This window comes from Lepidochelys kempii, chromosome 6 (genome assembly GCF_965140265.1).
Source record: "Lepidochelys kempii isolate rLepKem1 chromosome 6, rLepKem1.hap2, whole genome shotgun sequence".
Lineage (NCBI taxonomy): Eukaryota > Metazoa > Chordata > Testudines > Cheloniidae > Lepidochelys > Lepidochelys kempii.
Genome location: NC_133261.1, coordinates 124,703,202 through 124,718,591, shown reverse-complemented (window position 1 = coordinate 124,718,591; position 15,390 = coordinate 124,703,202). Strand labels below are relative to the sequence as shown.

Below are 15,390 nucleotides of genomic sequence, written 5' to 3'. Positions count from 1 at the left end.
TGGGGGAAACATGGTAGGGAGTGTCTCAGGCTGTGGGATTCCTATGGGGGTGTCTGGGGGAAATCCCCATGGGCGGGATCTCAGCCTGTGGGATTCCAGGGGTGTCTGGGGTGAATCCCTGTACAGGGGTGTCTCAGGCTGGGGGATCCTCCTGGGCAGGGATCTAGGGGGGTATCTGGGGAGAATCCTCACAGGCTGGGGATTCCCATGGGGAGAGTTTGGGGGAATTCCAGTGCAGGGGTGTGTGTGTCTGAGGCTTGGGGTCCCTGTGAGGAGAATCACAGTAAGGGGGTCTCAGGTTGGGGATCCCTGTTGGAGAGGTCTGAGGAGAATCCCGTTGGGGGTTCTCAGGTTGGGGGTCCCCCAGGGGGGGATCTCAGGCTGGGGGTCCCCCTGGGGGGCGTGTCTCGGGGAATCCCGGTGGGGGGGTCTCAGGCTGGGGGTCCCCCTGGGGGGCGTGTCTGGGGGAATCCCAGTGGGGGGGATCTCAGCAGGGGGGTCCCCGCAGGGTGTCGGGGGGAATCCCGGTGGGGGGATCTCAGGCTGGGGGTCCCCCTGGGGGGCGTGTCTCGGGGAATCCCGGTGGGGGGTCTCAGGCTGGGGGTCCCCCTGGGGGGGCGTGTCTGGGGGAATCCCGGTGGGGGGTCTCAGGCTGGGGGTCCCCCTGGGGGGGCGTGTCTGGGGGAATCCCGGTGGGGGGGTCTCAGGCTGGGGGGTCCCCCTGGGGGGGCGTGTCTGGGGGAATCCCGGTGGGGGGGTCTCAGGCTGGGGGTCCCCCTGGGGGGCGTGTCTGGGGGAATCCCAGTGGGGGGGATCTCAGCAGGGGGGTCCCCGCAGGGTGTCGGGAGGAATCCGGATCCGGCTCCCGGCGGGCCCGGTCCCCGGCGGCGGCTCTCGGGTCAGGCGCTGCCCCCGGCCCCGCGGCCCTGCGCCTTTAACGGGCGGCGGGAGGGGGCCGGCAGACGCCGTGGACGTGCCGCTGCCGCCGCCTCCTCCCCGCCCCGCGCTCCCCTTCCTGCCAGGCTGCCGCCGCCGAGCAGGGACCGGCCCGGTTGCTCCGCCTCCTCCGGCCGCCGCTCCGCTCCGCTCCGCTCGGGCCCGCCGCAGGGTGAGTGGCCCGCTCCGCTCCCCGCCCGCTGCCGCGGGGCTGGCGGGAGCCGCCGGCCGGGCTCGCCCGGGGAGCCGCACGCGCAGCGCCCGCCCCGGCTAGGCCCCGGCGGGGGGACGGACCCTGCCCCGCTCCGGCCGGGCTGCGGGGGGCCCCCGCGGGGCGGGCCGGGCCGGCCGGGGGGAGCCCGTGTGTGTGTGTGTGTGTGTGTGGGGGGGGGGGGGGGGGGGGTGAGGCAGCCCCCAGCCCTGTGCCGTGGGCTGAGCTGCTGGGGGAGGGGCGCATGGGAGGGATCTGCCTTGGGGGTGCCAGGGAGAGGGATCCTCTTGGAGAGGGTGTGTGGGCCTGTGTGTGGGGAGGTCCCATGGGGAAGGGGTGTGGGGGGGCCCCGGGGGGGGCTCTGTGTGTGTGTGCGGGGGATCCCATGGGGAAGGGGTGTGGGGGGGCCCGGGGGGGGCTCTGTGTGTGTGTGCGAGGGGATCCCATGGGGAAGGGGTGTGGGGGGGCCCGGGGGGGGGCTCTGTGTGTGTGCGGGGGGATCCCATGGGGAAGGGGTACGGGGGGCTCCGTGGGGGGCTCTGTGTGTGTGTGTGTGGATCCCATGGGGAAGGGGTACGGGGGGCCCGTGGGGGGCTCTGTGTGTGTGTGCGGGGGATCCCATGGGGAAGGGGTGTGGGGGGGCCCGGGGGGGGCTCTGTGTGTGTGCGGGGGGATCCCATGGGGAAGGGGTGTGGGGGGGCCCGGGGGGGGCTCTGTGTGTGTGCGGGGGGATCCCATGGGGAAGGGGTGTGGGGGGGCCCGGGGGGGGCTCTGTGTGTGTGTGTGGGGATCCCATGGGGAAGGGGTACGGGGGGCTCCGTGGGGGGCTCTGTGTGTGTGGGGATCCCATGGGGAAGGGGTACGGGGGGCCCGTGGGGGGCTCCTTGTGTGTGTGGGGGATCCCATGGGGAAGGGGTGTGGGGGGGCCCCGAGGGGGCTCTGTGTGTGTGTGGGGGGATCCCATGGGGAAGGGGTACGGGGGGCCCCGTGGGGGGCTCTGTGTGCGTGCGGGGGGGATCCCATGGGGAAGGGGTACGGGGGGGCCCCGTGTGTGTGTGTGCGTGCGGGGGGGATCCCATGGGGAAGGGGTACGGGGGGCCCCGTGGGGGGCTGTGTATGTGCAGGGGGATCCCATGGGGGGCTGTGTGGGGATCCTGTGGGGAGGGGTGTGGGGGTCCCTGTAGGGGGATTGGGGGATATCCCATGGGAAGGAGATTGGGGGCTGTGCAGGGGAGAGTCTGTGTGTAAAGAACCTCATAGTTATGTGAGGAGGCCCAGCCTGTGGAGAAGGGAGGCCCCTGGGGGGATGAGAGGAGGGTTCACTAAGATTATAGGGCTAAAGGGTTGGAACATGGGACTTAGGGGACTGAAGTGCAGCTCCAGACCTGCTGGTGTCTCACACTGGGAGGAGGGGTGCTCTCTCAGCGGGGCTGTGGGGTTTAGGGTGGGGGTGGGTTAGTCTTCCCTCTAGGGATGCAATGGGGTTTTGTTGTGTGATTCAGTGATGTATTTACTAGTTTCCCCACACCCCACTCCCTGGTTGGGGGTGTGAGGAGCCTGGTGTTGGGCATGTGGTCTTGTACTCTGTTGCTATTTCAGGGCCTTAGCTGTGATCTCTGATGCTGTTCTTACTGGAGATTGGGGATGTAAATAGTTTCCAGTCCCTCTGAGCCTGTGAGATGCACTGTAGCCTGGGAGTTGTTGGTGCTCAGCACCTCACATGTTCAGGCCCTAAGAGGCTGCTGTTCTGATTTTTTTGGGGAGCTTAATTTTAATGTAACTTGCTCCTTAAAACTTGTTGAAAATGTGTTAAAAGTGTTGAATGTGAAGGGTGTGTGGGGAGAAATGGAGAGATTTCCTTGCCTCTGACAGTGGTGCTGGAACAATTTGCATAGTGGGGGTGCTGAGAGCCTTTGAACCAAACTGTAAACCCTCTATATGATGGAGACCACTTCAAGCTGGGGGTGCGGCCACACCCCTATTCCAGTGCCTATGGCATTTGGACACAGTCGTCTTTGGATATTACAAAACCGTCCTTGCTAGGGATGATTTTTTGCCCTTGGAAAATACTAGTCTGACCCAAACATCATGTTTCACAAAAACACTTTCCCTGAATCTCCCTAAAAGATGTTACCTGCTGTCTTGTAAATATTTAGTTCAAGTATGGACATCTTGCTTATGAATGCCATGACTGTGGATAATGTGCTGCTTTTCCCTCATGTTAAGAACTGCTATATTTTAAAAATTAATGAGCGAAAGGAAACCTTGCTTATATTATTGTAAGGAATAAATGTGATCAGCTACTTAGACTGCAGGAGTAAGCTGCATAATCACCTCTTACAGGAGTGACTTTAAATGAAGGAGCATTTGGTACTTTCTGCCTTTGTAATTCATTATGTAAAGGAAGGAGGGACAAACTGAGTCTTAAGAATGTCCAGCCTAAACTAAGAACGGCTTTTATGGGGCTCTAGCAGTAATTTGGCTAAATTCAGTTTCAGATAAGCTGATGAGTAGATGAATTATTACAAGTAGGTGTCCCTGCCATCAATTGGGGTGCACAACAGAAAGTTTTGGAGGACATGCTAGCTCGCTGCTTCTTAAAGTTAGACTTCAAAATGCAAACATTCTGCACTTATGTTTTGCTGTATGCATAATATAAGGAAATCTAAAAAGCTTTTTATTCTTCAACAGGAGCACACTTAATTAAAGTATCTTCTTAGAAAAATTACTTAGTGAACTAGTACAAAGCTTCAGAATCACAGATTTAAAAATAAACTTGATGATGTTAGAAATTCTGGAAGCATATTTAAAGATCTGAGAAAAACAGAAAGCTACTATGCTGTATATTTTGGAAATAACTCTTTCTATAATGGGTCCATCTCTTGATCTGTAGTGACAGCTGTACAACAAACATGCTATGTACAGAATTCATCATCATTTAGTCACTACACTAACATTGATAAAACTCTGCTTTAAGAACTGATTATCCTGGAAAAAGAAAAGGAGTACTTGTGGGACCTTAGAGACTAACATTTATTTGAGCATAAGCTTTCGTGAACTACAGCTCACTTCAGCGGATGCATTCAGTGGAAAATACAGCATCCTATGAAGTGAGCTGTAGCTCACGAAAGCTTATGCTCAAATAAATTTGTTAGTCTCTCAGGTGCCACAAGTCCTCCTTTTTGCGAATACAGACTAACGTGGCTGCTACTCTGAAACCTGTGACTATCTTGGAGAGCTTTATAAATTGCCTGTTGTTTCTTCATAACATCAGAAGAAAGTTTAACTTACTTTCCCTCAGAAAAAGAGAAGTTCATTGCCTTAAACAATAATGACTTTAAAAATCCCTCCTCTTTTAACAATTAGCCAGCAAAGCAGTCTGGATGCAAATCTATGGGATCAAAAAAAAAAACCAAACAAACCCCAAAGTAAATTGAATTTATTGTAGCAATTTAAGACAATGCTTTTAAAAGGACACTCTTAAGTCAGATTTGCTCCAAACTCAGTTCAAAACAATTTCCATAATTTTGAAAAAAAATTCTGTGGATTAACTAATACATTGTTTAAAAATAAATAATTTCCTTGCAGTGCTAGCAACCAAAGTACTGCAGCATTTAGTTTTGAGACTTGTTTAGTGAATTAGACTCTATATATGAAATAGACTAATACGTTTCCATTAACTAAGTTGAGAAATACAAAATGTACTGCACGGTGAAATATAACTAATTAACTCTGGAGAGGTACAAACTACTTTAATAATCTGAGTATCAGAGGGGTAGCCATGTTAATCTGTATCCACAAAAACAACGAGCGGTTCAGTGGCAGCTTAAAGACTAACAGGTTTATTTGGGCATAAGCTTTCATGGATTTAAAAAAAAGACCCACTTCTTCAGATGCACCAATAATCATGACTGGTGCATCCAATTTCATTTTTATTTTTTTGCACTGGGAAGTACTTCTAAAATGGAAAAGAAAGATGGGGTTGAGGAGGGTATCTTTGGTATTTTTAAAAAAAGCAAATAAGTTAGGGATGCTGTGAGACAATATACACTTGCCTATAACGAAAACATTTTTATAACCCAGTTATTTAAAAGCAAGGACATAAACAGTTAAGGACATCTTACACCTTACTGTGCACAGAATGAATGCATTTCTCTTCAGCAAATGCATATTTCATTACAGTATAACAACCTTAACTCTGTCCCTTACGTTGTTTTTATGTTGTAATTTTTTTGTCTTGATAGTGATATTTGAATACTCTATACTTACTAGCAAATGGGAACTATCAGTTAACATCAACTGACAGTACAGTATCTTAGAAAAATATGTTCTGCTTTTTCTTTAGAATAATGTATATATAATTATATTGGAAAAGCGCATATATTATGAACGTGCACTTGCATTTTAGGCTGGACAGTGTATAATTACATTTCTTTCCCAAAAGCAATGCTGTCTGTATTTTGAGATCAGCAATGATTATTGGGAGGTCAGAGTACAGGCTGTTTTGTGATGTACTTTTCTTTATAAAAATATTTATAAAGGGCTGTGTAAGACTAAGGTCCTTAACTGTATCTTGTCTGAAGTGCTTGAGCTCTGTGTGATAGGCATCTGTCTGCGTTTTTTTTTTTTTAGGGTTTTGTAATGCCACCTATCACTGCTATCAGAGCACCTTCCCCATAGGCACATTGTTGCTATTTCACATTCTAATTGCTTTTAACTTTTGTATTTATGTATAAGAATACACACACTTTCAGTTTAGTAAATGTTTGAAACAGATAAAGAAAAATGTTGCTCAAAAAGCTTGTGTTTGCCATGAAACTCAAAAAGAGATTTGGTTGGTACACTACTCCTTCCTTCAAGTATTGTTTGTGTTCCAGTTTTCTCAAAGTAGATCCCTAACATTATGTGGGTTTGGGTTGGAAGTGATTATCTTCCTTGTAGAGCTCCTGTGCCTAAATTTGGTTGCAGTTTCCATCCATGAGCAGGCTGTATAACTGGCTTTACCACATTTTTGCTGTTACATCTTACGCTTATGTTGCTTTTTGTGTGCTATGATTAAAATATAACTTTTGCATATAACTCATAGTGAGGAAAGGTGGGTTTGGATGAAAATGACCTGAGGTTTTGTTAACTAGACAATTTTATTATTGCTTTTTTTTTTAAAACTTAACTGTCTAGTCAGTCTTTAAAATATGCTTTAAACTCTGATTAAAAGGTGAGGAGGGAAGAAATGTTAAATAAATAAATCCTCAATTGTTTGTGTGGTGTGAGGGAAAAGGTGGAGGGGAAGGATTAAATAAAGCAGCTGGGCAGGCTAAGTTTTGTTAAAATTATTGAAAGGGAAGGGCAGGACTTGCTCAAGCCTGCATACAGCAGTGTGATTATTCAGTTCACTATATAACAGCTTTTTTTTTTTAACATCGTTCCATACTCCACCTATTTCTGAGATTAGATGATCATAGGTCAAAATACTTGAGTCACTGCTCAGACCTGGTTACCAGACAATAGTTGATGCTTAACAAAACTTTTTAGAAGCTGCAGTTCTTTACAGAGTTCAATGAGTGTGTGGAAAAAGTCCTGTTTAGGTCTGTGCTTTAAATGAAGACTTACTGTGCTGGAGAAAGCTGAAGAGTGAAAGCTTTTACACTGGAAAAGTTGTTAAATAGTTGACATATAAAAATATAGAAACTTATAAAATATTCCAAAGGAGGATAGACGAGAAATATAAGGAAATGGCATTGAAATCTGGCAACTTTTCGCTCCATCAGGGTGCTTGTAGTTCCAGTTGTGGGGCAGATAATACAATAGTAAATATTTAGCAAATCAAGTAAAATCATACTCCTGCATGTGATGTATCCAAAGTGTTATAAATATTAAGGGAAATCTATGTACATGTTCTGGCTTTTAACTTTTCCTCAGGTAGTGGCAAAAAGTAACACAACTGAGCTGTTTACAAACTGACACTATGGCATAATTTTTGATGGTTTCTGTAAAGTCACATGCCCACCAGGTGAATGGGGCCCTCAAAATATATGTTTCTGACTTAACTGTGTGATTGTTGAGGCCAGTAAGACTGTGAATTGCTGATCTAACTATCTGCTCCAGACAAATCAAACTTTGCTATTACTGTTTGTTTGTATTGCTCTAGCCCCAGTTGTAGAATGGGACCCCATTGCGCTAGGTGCTGTACAAACACAGAACAAAAATTGTTCCTGTCCCAAAGAACTTACAAACTTAAGCGTTGATTGTGCTAAATTGTGGCTGGTGTGGGGGCGGGGTGGAAATTACAAGAAGATCATGTTTGACAGTGTTTTCATGCTTCTGTGTGCTGTAAAAACAGCATCCAACAGAAATAAATCAGCTCTTCTTTCAGACTAGCACTGTTGTCTTAGAAATAGTTCTTGGCCACGTTAAAATGCGCAAGTTGATAGAAAGTACGTTTCAGAGGAGAGTTTTTCCATCCCAGATCACTCTGATTCAGGCAGAGCAGAGACTTGAATCTGGAACTCCCACATCCCAGGCCAGTGCCCTAACCACCAGACTGTAGAGTATGGTTTCAAAAGATAGATAGAACTATTCCTCTCTGCTGCCCCCTTCCTGCTGAAACACTCAGTGATTGCCTTGTTTCTGGTTGGTCTAGGCTGGATGACTGACCCATGCTACATTGAAATGGCCTTGTGCTGCTCCATGTAAAATTAAGAATCAGTTTTGGGTTGGGGAAGGGGAGTGGCAGATCAGATCCTGGCCCCGCTTAAAACAAATACAGGAATTGCTCAGGCTTTTATGACAGGTTTCAGAGTAGCAGCCATGTTAGTCTGTATCCGCAAAAAGAAAAGGAGTACTTATGGCACCTTAGAGTCTCTAAGGTGCCACAAGTACTCCTTTTCTTTCTTCAGGCTTCTGTATTACCTGTAATTCCTCTATTGTGAGTTTGGTTCACGGGAAACTAGAAGTAACTTCTATGTTGGATTCTTTGCACATGAACACTGCCCAGCAGAATAATTGCTTCACTGCTGCTGGCTGTGCTCAGGAGTGCTGTGATTTAATTAGATTATATTTGAATGAATACATACATATTTATAAATGAGCTTAAAGGGACACTGTCAGGTCAACTGAGGCCCTAAAAATAGGTGCTAGGCTTTGTAAAAGGCTTGTTTTGACAAGTACGGCATTAATAAAATCTTAAATGGAGACCCTCTGTTACTGAAGGAATTACTCTCCCTTGTAGTGTTCTCCACCCAAACATTGCAGCATCCTGTTAGTGTGTGAAATAACAGAAAGTGAAACTACAAAGAGGAGCGACTAGTCTATCTTTGCCCAAGGTCACTGAATACAAAGTGGGGGGGGGGGGGGAGGAAGAGTAGGTGTGTGGGGAAGAGGTTCTGGTGATCTAAGTTGTTGTTAACATAGGTATTATGTGTCTATTTAAAATTAACTTTAAACCTCCTAGTCCTTTTATTGCTCCTTCTGAACCTTAAGTGTAGGATTTTGATGTTTGTAATTTCCCTTAAAGTGCCACACACAGGGAGGGAGGTTTGGAGTTGTTTTGTGGTGGGTGTGTGGAAAGTCTGGAAGGTTTCTTTTCTGCTTGTTTTTATACCTGAGAAATATCAAGTCTCCCTAGTCTTTGCTGGTGGTCTTTTTGGAGGACCCAGGGAAATGAACTGGGAGCTACCTCGGCCCTTATTTGTGGTGGGTTGGGAGCTCATGTGTGGTGGTTAGCTTTTGACTTGAAGTTTTGAACAGTTTCAATATAAATCACTTCCTTGCTGTTTGTGATGTCAAAAATCTAATAATTCTGCAGTTCTCCATCTCTACCGTGCTTATCCTAGAGGGCTAAGATCTGAATCCCTGATATTGGTGGGAGGGAGGAGAGAAGCAAGTGAAGTCTTTTCCCCACAGAAGACTTCTAAAGACTATGAAAGACAAATGACACACACCCTGTGTTTTTCTTTGTGCATCATTTTGTGGGTTACTGTGCATGTTACCTTCTGTAGGTTGTAATATATCTGCAAACAACTAGTGCTTGCAAGCCACACTTCTTATTGTGGTGTTAATCCCTTTTACCTATAACAATGTCCTCCAGCAGCGTTTACAGTTAACACCCTTGCTTTCGTTGACATGCCAGCAGGATTGTCCAATAAACTTCGTTAGGGTTGGTAAATAAGAGTAAATCAAGCAGTGGCATTTCTAGTTGTCAGTCTTAATTACTCTTTCCAATGGGCTCTTCCCAGGGATCACATAATAGTCCGAAACTTGGTGTACACCATACTTTTTTATTTAAACTTCCCACCACTGGTGTGGCTTCACCTTGGGAGCATTAGTGGACACCAGACTCCAGGGTTCCAGACACCCCCGTGTCTAGATCTACTCTGAATAGGATTATCTGGGTTCATCTGTAATGCCTACTGATGGTTATTGTCAACACCCGTCCCTCAAAATCAGCAACCCCCTATTTTTCTGTAGAAAATCAATTTTAAAATATCCCTGTGAAATGTCTCGTGATTTCCTCACCCCCCCCCCCATACTCTCCTTAAAGTATACAGGTGTTGCTGATGTTACAGAACCTAGTCAAAAGAAAAGGAGTACTTGTGGCACCGTAGAGACTAACGAAATAAGGTTAGTCTCTAAGGTGCCACAAGTATTCCTTTTTCTTTTTGTGAATACAGACTAACATGGCTGTTACTCTAGAACCTAGTTAGTCACTTAAAGCATCACTGTGAGGAAGCTGGGTTTGGGTTTGTTTCCTCAATCTTGCATGAATTTCAGCTCCTTTCTGTTCTAGATTGTACCTATTAACTAGGTGGAAGGGTTGACAAGGCCAATTTGTGGATGTTCAGGCCATTGAGTGTATGTCAGTTAACCCAAAGAAAACAAAGCTTGACTTAGAAGCCTCTGAAACACCCATATGATTTCTAAGGACAGTTGGGAAAAGAGGTCCTTTCAACTAGGTATATATGTACCCAGGATTCATGCTGCTTTCCCCCATGCAATAAATGTGAACGGGCTCTCTTGAGGATTGGATTGTTACTTGATGGCTTTCTGGAAGCAACTTGAGTAAGTTAATTACAAGCTACATTCATAAGCTCTTTCATAGGTTAGATCAACAGAAATACAATTATGCATGTGTTTTGGATTTCTTGGCCTCTTCTTTCCAAAACTCCTACAATTTTTCTAGCATTTCTTGTACAATTGAATGTTGGTTTAAAGTGACATAGCACTGTAGACATAGAAGGCAAGGCTTGAGCAAATAGAGAACATGTAGGGTAAGTATTACCTTACTTACCCACACCCTTCTGGCACAAGCCGGCTTCTCCGGTTACTCTTCTGTTACTCATGCTGGGGGGGGCTACATGGATATGTACACCACACGCTGCTGACAGATGTGCAGTGCAGTGCAGACATACCCTTCAAAGATGTGGACAGATTGGAGAAAGTCCAGAGGAGAGCCACAGAAATGATGAAACATTTCAAGAACCTGACCTATGAGGAGAGGGGTGGCTGCTTTTTTTTTTTTTTTTTTTAAAAGAGAGGGCATGTTTAGTCTTGAAGACATATTAGGCATCCTCTTGGCCTTCTTTTCTCAAGTATGTTAAGGGCTGTTATAAATAGTGTGCTGATCAATTATTCTCCATTCCCACTGAAGGTAGGACCAGGAGTAATCTGCTTAATCTTCAGCAAGGTTAGATATTAGGAAAAGCTTTTTAGCTATAAGCATCCTTAAGCACTGGAACCGGTTACAAAGGGAGGTTGTGGAATCTGCATCATTAGAGGTTTTTAAGAACAGGTTGGACAAACACCTGTCAGGATAGTCTGGGTATAATTCTTCCTGCCTCAGTGCAGGGGGCTGGACTAGATGACTTCTCAAGATCCCTTCCAGCCCTGCATTTCTCTGAGTCTTTCGGCAGGGACTGTCTTTTTGTTGTGGGTTTGTACAGTGCCTAGCACAATGGGGCCCTGGTTTATGATTGGGGCACCTAGGTGCTGCTGCAATAATAATAATTTGGAGGACAGGAGTGACAAGAGAATAACTTTTCTTTTTTTTAAAGACCAGCTGGGAGATTCTAGCACAATACCAGGACGCTTGTCTTGGGGAGTGACACACCAGTGTAGGTCAATCCTGTGCATTGTATGGTAAGGGGTCTACTGCATTTATACAAGAACATAGGAAGGAAGTTGTTGAGTATTTAGAAAGTTGATAGTAACTATATCTTTTGACACTCCTATCATTCAGTTAAGGAATGTGCTGGCCCTTTTTTTCCCCGGAGCAGTGCGCTTTTGCCTGCACTCATTCTTCCAGATGTTTGCAGTATATCAGCAGCATTCCATTGCTCGCAGGAAGATTTGAGTGCAGTCAGAATCTGTTTGTGACTGTTTAGGTGCCAAGGAAGATGACTCAGCAATCATAGGAGGCACAGTTATTCTGGGATAGCTCCAGGATTCGGCTAGGTTGTGACTGATGGGTAAGGGAACTAAAAGTGTCATTAATTGATAATTTAACTGTTGGATTAATCTTTGATCACTGGCTGAGGCATTTTTCTCCTAACCCTTTTGCTTCAGAGTTTAAAGCCAGAAGAAAAGTTTGAAAAGAAGGGAGTCCTCTTCAGACCTCATCCAGTGAGCAAAAACTTGAATCCACAGGAATTGAACTGTCCCCAAAGTCCTTGTGCTGTATATTCAGAGTGCCAGAAGAATCAAAGGTTTCAGAGTAACAGCTGTTAGTCTGTATTCGCAAAAAGAAAAGGAGTACTTGTGGCACCTTAGAGACTAACCAATTTATTTGAGCATAAGCTTTTGTGAGCTACAGCTCACTTCATCGGATGCATACTGTGGAAAATACAGAAGATGTTTTTATACACGCAGATCATGAAAAAAATGGGTGTTTATCACTACAAAAGGTTTTCTCTCCCCCCCACCCCACACTCCTGCTGATAATAGCTTATCTAAAGTGATCACTCTCCTTACAATGTGTATGATAATCAAGGTGGGCCATTTCCAGCACAAATCCAGGGTTTAACAAGAATGTCTGAGGAACAGTAGGGGGGGTGGGGGGAGGAATAAACAAGGGGAAATAGGTTACTTTTTATAATGAATCAACCATTCCCAGTCTCTATTCAAGCCTAAGTTAATTGTATCCCATTTGCAAATGAATTCCAATTCAACAGTCTCTCGCTGGAGTCTGGTTTTGAAGTTTTTTTTGTTGTAATATCGCAACTTTCATGTCTGTAATCGCGTGACCAGAGAGATTAAAGTGTTCTCCGACTGGTTTATGAATGTTATAATTCTTGACATCTGATTTGTGTCCATTTATTCTTTTACGTAGAGACTGTCCAGTTTGACCAATGTACATGGCAGAGGGGCATTACTGGCACATGATGGCATATATCACATTGGTAGATGTGCAAGTGAACGAGCCTCTGATAGTGTGGCTGATGTTATTAGGCCCTGTGATGGTGTCCCCTGAATAGATATGTTGGCACAGTTGGCAACGGGCTTTGTTGCAAGGATAGGTTCCTGGGTTAGTGGTTCTGTTGTGTGGTATGTGGTTGCTGGTGAGTATTCGCTTCAGGTTGGGGGGCTGTCTGTAAGCAAGGACTGGCCTGTCTCCCAAGGTTTGTGAGTGTTGGGTCGTCTTTCAGGATAGGTTGTAGATCCTTAATAATGCGTTGGAGGGGTTTTAGTTGGGGGCTGAAGGTGACGGCTAGTGGCGTTCTGTTATTTTCTTTGTTAGGCCTGTCCTGTAGTAGGTGACTTCTGGGAACTCTTCTGGCTCTATCAATCTGTTTCTTCACTTCCGCAGGTGGGTACTGTAGTTGTAAGAACGCTTGATAGAGATCTTGTAGGTGTTTGTCTCTGTCTGAGGGGTTGGAGCAAATGCGGTTGTATCGCAGAGCTTGGCTGTAGACAATGGATCATGTGGTGTGGTCAGGGTGAAAGCTGGAGGCATGTAGGTAGGAATAGTGGTCAGCAGGTGTCTGGTATAGGGTGGTGTTTGTGTGAATCAAAGTATGTTATGCTATCGTGGCTCCCTGTAGGACCTGTTGGTTCCATTTTAGCTGTTGAATTTCAGTGGCTTCCAGATCAAATACAAGTAGAAGGGTATTTTGCATTTGCAGGGCAGGCAGTTGGAAACCAAAATGGGATCCGAAACTGAAGATCGGTTCCTGAAAGTGACTGTCTTTAAATAGGCACTCTTCTGCCCATAATCACCCTTTAGGGATCTCTACTGCTTCAGTGGACAGAGGTCAGTCCTGCTCCTGAAAAGCAGATGATGTTCTCCCTTGTCTGTCCTCCCCAAAGCCATTTCAAACATTTTGTTATTGCTATAAAACTCAACTTCCTTGTGAGCAAATCATATTATCTTAGTGCCAGACAGTGGTTCTGACTCAGATCATATCAAGAAACTTGTCTTTGTCCTGTTGTTTGTGGCACCTATGCATTGGTACACTTAAAAACTCACAGCCGTAGGGGAGGGGGATAGGGCATCTCTTGGGCCTTCATGATCCCAGCCCCCAGCATACTTTAGAGCACCACTGGAATGACTTTAAATTTTGCCCAGCTGCCTGCGGCCCCTAAAGCTCATTCCGGCATCTGGGGATCCTCTGAGCCTGGCAGTGCTCTGGCTGCACACCAGGGGTCACAGTGGGCTGCTCTTTGCCACTGGGGGAAGCGGAGGGGCTGGTTGTCTCCGGTTCCTTTGCCCATGAAGTTTCTACTGGTTTGAAAGTACGTACTGCTACTACTAGTGTATTCTATTTGAAGCATTTAAACTAAGTGGGAGGACCATATCCTTTGGTATCAAGTGTCTGTACAAATACCTGTCGGGAATGTGCAGCATCAATGCTGAGGCGTGATAGGAAGGACTATGCTACTTTCTCCCTAATCTCCTTGTTAGTATTGTAAATAGTTGACATTCAGCTATGAAGTGGATGCTCAACAGATCAGGCTGCAGGGAAACACTATTTTTCAAAGTCCAAAGTGTAAACTGCTTGTTCTTTTGGTGGGAACTGATAGTTGTGGGGAGGGCTGCTCAGTGACACTGCCTGAACTTGGAAAGTAGGGAAGAAAATAAAAAGCAAGTCTGAAGCAGCATCCTCCCAGTCCTGGAAGCTCTAGTTCAGTGGTCACCGAGCCGTAGATTGGGATCAGTCAGTCAATTGCGGAGCCTCGGCCAGTCAATTGTGATCTCCAGCCCCTAAAAGTTTGGTGCAGTACGGCTAAGGCAGGCTCCCTGCCAGCCTGCCTGCCCCAGCCCCATGTAGCTCCTGGAAGTGGCCAGAACGCCCCTGTGACTTCTGGGGCGGGGCAGGGTTCTCCGCGTGCTGCTCCTGCCTGCAAGCAGCGCCCCTGCAGCTCGCATTGTCTGGGAATGGGGAACTGTGGCCAGTGGGAGTTGTGGGGGTGGTGCCTGCAGGCAGGAGCAGCACCTGGAGCCATGTACTTCCCCCCTTTCCCCCCATGGGCCTCAGGGGTGTGTTGACCGCTCCTGGGAGTGGCGTGGGGCTGGGGCAGGCAAGGATCCTGCCTTAGTCCCTCTGCGCCGCTGACCAGGAGCCGCCCAAGGTAAGTACTGCCTGGCGGGAGCTCGCATCCCGAACCCCCCCCGCCTGGACCCCATCCCCCTCCTGGAGCCTGCACCCCAAACCCCCAGCCCTGATCCCCCTCCCAGAGTCAGTACCCCGTCCTCTACCCCAACACTGCGCCTGCCCAGAGCTGCCTCCTGCACCCAAACTCCCTCCCAGAGCTTGCACCCTAACCCCCTGCCCCAGGCTCAGCATGAAGCCCCCTCCCATGAACCAAACTCCTCGTCCCCAACCCAGAGCTTGCACCCCCTACTGAACCTCAACCCCCTGTCCCAGCCTGGTGAAAGTGAGTGAGGGTGAGGGAGAGCAATTGATGTGGGGGGCGGGGCCCCAGGGAAGGGGTGGGGCCTCAGGGAAGGGGCAGGGTAGCTCCTGGGTTTGCACTTAAATTCAAAAAGTGAGCTTGTGCTTAAAAACTTTAGAGACCACTGCTCTAGTTGATGGCAAAACTTCTCAGATGGGTCTCAATTATGATTTTACTTAATGCAGCAGCAGGCTTCCTGGAGAAATTGAATGAGAAGTACCTACATCTCTCTACTACTTTTTAATAAGGTCATTTTCATATCTAAAGCCTGTGATACGCTATCAGGTTCGGGTTGCATGCTAAATTTAGGAAACCTCTTCACAGCTTAGTGCATGTGTGTGTCTAAAACAGCTTCT

The 15,390-nt window shown here is 47.1% G+C and overlaps 1 protein-coding gene across 10 annotated transcripts in view; it reads left to right on the top strand.

Annotated features, from left to right (window-relative positions):
• The first annotated feature begins 903 nt into the window (after positions 1 to 903).
• The window catches only part of KTN1 (kinectin 1), a 111,799-nt gene continuing 97,312 nt past the window's right edge, over positions 904 to 15,390 (top strand). For 4 of the 10 annotated variants that reach the window (XM_073350037.1, XM_073350035.1, XM_073350033.1 and 1 more), the window contains exon 1: positions 906 to 1,108. The gene's annotated coding sequence lies outside the window, so the exon portion shown is untranslated. Of the gene's footprint in view, positions 1,109 to 15,390 lie in introns of all 10 variants that reach the window. The other 6 variants (XM_073350028.1, XM_073350036.1, XM_073350030.1 and 3 more) reach the window with 3 other exon arrangements.